Source organism: Mesocricetus auratus, unplaced genomic scaffold (assembly GCF_017639785.1).
Source record: "Mesocricetus auratus isolate SY011 unplaced genomic scaffold, BCM_Maur_2.0 Super-Scaffold_100018, whole genome shotgun sequence".
In the NCBI taxonomy this organism is placed as follows: domain Eukaryota; kingdom Metazoa; phylum Chordata; class Mammalia; order Rodentia; family Cricetidae; genus Mesocricetus; species Mesocricetus auratus.
In genome coordinates, this window is record NW_024429199.1 from 39,816,378 (window position 1) to 39,822,377 (window position 6,000).

Sequence of the window (6,000 nt, forward strand, 5' to 3'; positions counted from 1 at the left end):
CATGTAGAAGAATGCGGATCGATCCATGTTTATCGCCATGCACAAAACTTAAGTCCAAATGGATCAAAGACCTCAACATAAATCCAGCCACACTGAACCTCTTAGAAGAGAAAGTGGGTGGTACCCTGGAATGAATTGGTACAGGAGACAGCTTCCTGAACATAACACCAGTAGCACAGACAATGAGATCAACAATTAATAAATGGGACCTACTGAAACTGAGAAGCTTCTGTAAGGCAAAGGACACAGTCAGCAAGACAAAAAGGCAGCCCACAGAATGGGAAAAAATACTCAATAATCCCACATCTGACAGAGGGTTGATCTCCAAAATTTACAAAGAACTCAAGAAGCAAGTCTCCAAAACACCAAAGGACCCTATTAAAAAGTGGGCTGCAGAACTAAATAGAGAGTTTTCAATAGAGGAGTCTAAAATGGCTGAGAGGCACTTGAGAAAGTGCTCAACATCCTTAGCCATCCGGGAAATGCAAAACAACTCTGAGATACCATCTCACTCCTGTCAGAATGGCTAAAATCAAAAACACCAATGACAATTTATGCTGGAGAGGATGTGGTGAAAGGGGGACACTCCTCCATTGCTGGTGGGAGTGCCAACTGGTTCAGCCACTTTGGAAATCAGTATGGAGATTCCTCAGAAAAATGGGAATAAACCTACCACAAGACCCAGCAACTCCACTCTTAGGCATATATCCAAAAGATGCCCATTCATACAACAAAGATGTCTGTTCCACTATGTTCATAGCAGCTTTATTTGTAATAGCCAGAACTTGGAAGCAACCTAGATATCCCTCACCCGAAGAGTGGATAGAGAAAATGTGGTACATCTACACAATGGAGTACTATTCAGCAGAAAAAAATAATGGAATCATGAGATTCGCAGGCAAATGGGTGACACTAGAAGAAACCATCCTGAGTGAGGTAACCCAGTCACAAAAAGAGAAACATGGCATGTACTCTCTCATATATGGATTTTAGACATAGATCTGGAGAGTGCCAGCCTACAATCCTATGGCCAGAGAGTCTGGGAAACAGAAACTTCATTTAGTGGCTGATCGAAGAAGAGGCAGACTCCCTTGGTTAAGTACTGAGCTGAACTCAAGAAAGCCAGCAACAGAGAGGGAGGACTGATGATCAAAGGGATTAAGACTGGGCTGGTTTAACCCCCAGAAACAGCTGACCAGACAAAGGTTGACTCTTGAATCCCAGGCATCAGCCTGGGAATCCAGCATGGGACTGATCAAGACCCCCTGAATCTGGGTGTCAGTGAGGAGGCCTAGGTAATTTATTGAGCCTTGGGCAGTAGATCAGTACTCATCCCGAGTATACACACGGACTTTGGACTCCCATAGAACAATGTGAGGTGCACTCTCACCCTGAACTCTTGGGGAAGGGTCTAGGCCCTGCCCTATATGAAATGACAGACTATGGACACCACCATGGAGGGCCTCACCCTCCCTGGGGGAATGAGGTGATAACGGGGGGGGGGGGTTGGGGGGAGGGTACAGGAGGAGGGGAGGGAATGGGAGAGGGACCTGGAACTGACTTGTGAAGCAACCTCGTTTCTTATCTAAATTTAAACTGGAAAATATAAAAAAAAAGAAAAAGAAAAACATGGATTGAGCTTCCACAAACTCCAGCAGGAAGAAGTATGTTATAAGTGACATAATTCTGATTTGGGTCCCACATCTTCTAATTCATTTATCTTTACATATAATTTACCTACACACATCACCAAATTCAACAAAATACAAACTAATAATTTGAAACATTTTGTTGTTTTCTGACAATCATTGTATTCTTTCAGATTGTAAGCACACAGAACCAACAAAGTCAATCACATCGTGTGGCAACATAATATCTGCATATGATGTTCCCTGAAAATTAATTTCTATCTGTTTTTCTTTACTTTTGCATTGTGTCACACCTTAATTATGCATCATCTTCACTCCAGTCTATTCTATCACTGTAAGATTTGTCAATGCAATTTACATGACCACTGTTATTTATCCAGCTCTTTTTTAAGCTTCTGTGTATGATCATTTTCCCCTTTATATTGTTGCATAGTACATTTTCATTTGCAATACCACTGTTACTTATCTACTGTCAGACACCCACTATGTAGACCAGGCTAGCCTAGAACTCATAGGAATCTGCCTGCTTCTTCCTTCAAAGTGCTGGGATTAAAGGTGTGTGCCAACAGCACCAGGCTCCGTTATCACATTTGTATATATGTATAAAACATGTGTGACTAGAAAACATGTACAAGACTATGTATGTTTGCTTTTGGGTCAGGAGATATGCAAACACTGATTATTAGTCAACATTCAAAACCAGTTTCCAAAGTGTTTGCTCCAATAAACGTCCTAAGAGCTTCAAAAAAGCTGGTTATATGATGTCCTTGCCAAAACTCTACATTTCAGCCATTTTAATTACAGCCACCCTCTTACAAGTAGGGCAGAAGCACTTCGTGACTATTTCTATCAGTTTTTAAGTTTATTTCTCTGCTAGTTATTAGGCAACTCGTCTGAAAAACATAATCTGAGGCACATAGCAGCAATCATCACAGTCATCACACACAGGGCAATTTCCTGTTCCAAGACAAGAAACCACTGTCCAACACTAATTAACATAGAAACTAACTTTTATTGACTTTATTTTCCATATCATATTGCTGCAGATATCTTTTTTGGTTTTTATTTTCATTTTTTCATTGGAAATTTCACACATGCATGTGTTTAGATCATGTCGACATGCCCCCACCACCTCGCACTCTTCCTGGACACCCTTCTGTGAGGAGCAGGATTGACCTTAGACTTTCTCAGGCTCCCTAACACAAGGACACAGGGAACTCTAGCTCTGTGTCCTTGTCTAGGAGCAGACTTGGCAGGGTCGGTCTGGGGCTGGAGCCAGTGCCTCGAAGAAGAATCAAGATTGCAGCTTCTGGGAACCTGGCTGTTCCCCTTAGGGCTGTGGTTATCAGTCCTTGGGCAGCTGTGTCTGTGGCATCCTGCGTTCTCTTTGCCAACACTGCCTTACCTAGCTCTCTACTGACCTAGACTGTTTTTCTTTCTGCAAATAGTATGTATTTTTAAATAAACTTGCTTGGCATAAGTTATCAGCTTATGCAAGACCTCCTGGTCCCAGATATTGCTTTTCTATTCTTAATTTCTCATTTTCTCTATTTCTCATCCCCTGTCTTCCCACTCAACACCTTTTGTCTGAGCCCCTTATCCCTGCTGGTTTTGTACAACCCTTCGCCATCCCCCTCCCAACTTCATTTCTTCCTGCTCCTCCTTTTCCTGCTCCTGCTCCTCCTTTTCCTCCTCCTCCTCCCCCTCCCCCTCCTCTCTTCCTCTCCTCCTCCTCATATTCCTGCTTCTCTTCCTGCTCCTCCTCCTGCCACTACTCCTTCTCCTGCTCTTCCTCTTCCTCTTATAACCTACCGACTCCATTTAGTGATGCCCATAATGGAATGAGCTCAGGGCGCCATCCGCTGGGGCATGGGCAACCTACCATGCTCTGCAAAAGAAAACTGACTCTCGCTCCGCCAGCAGACGTTTCACTGATGAATATTAAGCCAGATTTACCTGTAAACACTCTTGTTGTATCAACTAGAGTAAAATGCACCTCGTTATGCTGTTAGCGTGCTGGTCAATTCTGTTTGCTAGAATTCTGTTTACTTGGAAACCTTAGCACTATTCATAGGCAAGCTTCAATTGCTGACATTTTTATCAATTAGATTTCTTCTTTGACAAGTTCATACCTCTCACCCTGTTTTATCTCCTTTCTCTCCTCTCTTTCCTCTTCCTCCTTACAAATCCCTTTCCTACATTCATGTCTTTCTGTGCTTGGAGTTTCTTTGTTGTTTGTTGTTTTTCCTGATTTTATTCCTGCTGTTGTGTTTTGTAACCCAATCAGTTGAATCAGAGCCATCTGGGTGCCCACAGATCTGAAAATATACATTATTTTCAGGAGGCACCCAACTGAATGCAATGACTTTCAGGTCTGTTGATGGTTTGTGTTATACATCTTGAGATAATCAACATCAAAGTTGGGTTTCCCTTTACATAAAATAAAACCTGTAGAGAGTCTCCTCTTCTCTCTAGAGCTAGTCAGAAAGCAGTGATTAGCTCTCACATAGCCAGGTAAGAATCATTTTCCTCTCTCTAGACTGATGCCACTTGCAAAAGAAAAAAAACCTCATTTTCAGCAATGCCTACCTTTGCAGTCCTTCGTTTACTTAGGATCTCTCGAAGGTAAGACATGAAGCCGTCTGAAGTCACAGACCCTGGTCAGACAGACATGACTATATCCAGGATCTGAACCTGGCTAGCTGTGAACTTTGGATAATGACATGCCTGCTGGTGTCTCCATTTCCTCATCTGAAAAAATAAAGGTAATAAAACAATACTCACCTCAGGAGTTTGTTGTGAATAGAAGAGTTGAGGTATGTGAGGCCCCTGGAACACTGTCCGGCATTGACTAAACTGCACTTGCTGCTATTATTCACTCTCTTCAGGGTGCAGTTTTGGCAATTTATATTCTTTCAGAAAATGTATTTCATCGCATTAAATTGCACAATATGAGCAGAGTTGTCTCATTTGCATTTTTAAATTCCCTTCATGTCTTTGTTGTTTCCCATTAACATTTTTTATGTTTTATTTAGTAGCATTCTGCTTCCTTCTCTTAGCAATTTAAAATTGTTATGGTCTATTTTCACCCCCAAATAGTTCACATGAGGTTTAATCATCATTTTTAATAAATTTTAGTGCCTAATTTATTATTGTCTCCTTGATTTTATCCATTTTCTTTTGTTTTATTTAGATTTTCTATAACTTTCCTAAATACTCGTGTTGGGCATTTATTTTATTGTCTGTTTTTTCAGTCATTTAGTGAAGATTTCATTTTCTTTAAATAATTCTTTACTTTTTAATTTCATAGTTTGTTTCTCTATAGTTTCAATCTTCCTCTAGTAGATATGGTCTGATTCTACAATATCTTAATTCTTATTGAATTTTTAATGTATATATTTAATTTATGACCTTATAGGGTTTTACTAATGGGTAGTCTGTATTTAGTATCATGCATTTATAAAGATACAATGAAAATAACGCACTTTTATTATTCTCCAATACTCTGCTCTTCTGGTTCACACATTTCTATCTTGTGATATGTATGATGTCATTTATCTTGTCTTCTGTCCCACCATCAAACTGATCCTAGCTCATTACAAAAATCTTTCCCTGGTTCTCCACTCATCCCTTAGAATCTGCAGATATATTTCCAGAATATGTGAACTTGATCCACTTAACTCTGCATCTTGCAGTCTTGCTTACATTGTTTGCTTGATTTGCAATGGTTGAAAGTACCATTAATGGTTGAAAGATAATCATTAATGTTTTTCTTCTGGCTCTCTAGTAGTTTGTGTCTAATGAATACTGATGCTATGTTGCTTGGTGTCTTAATATTTACATACTGTCCAACTTTAGACCATTTAACCCATTTTAAGTGTTTTATTCTGAAGAGAATGATTGATTTCTGTGTTTTCTCACTACATATTTTTCTATTATTTCTGTTTTCAACTTTCTAAACTCTTTTAACATGCATTTAACTCAGTAAGTACTACTGTTTTGCTATTTAAGATTTTATTTTAATTTTAATGATGTGGATGGATGTGTCTATGTATTGGGGTACATACATGTTGAGTGCAGTACCCATAGCAGCCAGAAGAGAGAATTGTATCTTCTGAGGCTGTAGTATAGGTGGTTGTGAGTTGCTACAGGTTTCTCTGAAAACTGAACCTGTAAACTGCTCACCCTTCTCTCTAGCCCCTGACTTAGCTTTCTCTTATGAGTTCATTTAACCCATTTACGTTTATAAATTGATTGCTGTACCATGCATTTATCAATTGCCCATTTACCAATTGATTTCCGTACCATGTATCCTGGTTAATTTAATCTCATTGCTTTCTTTTGGTGCTTT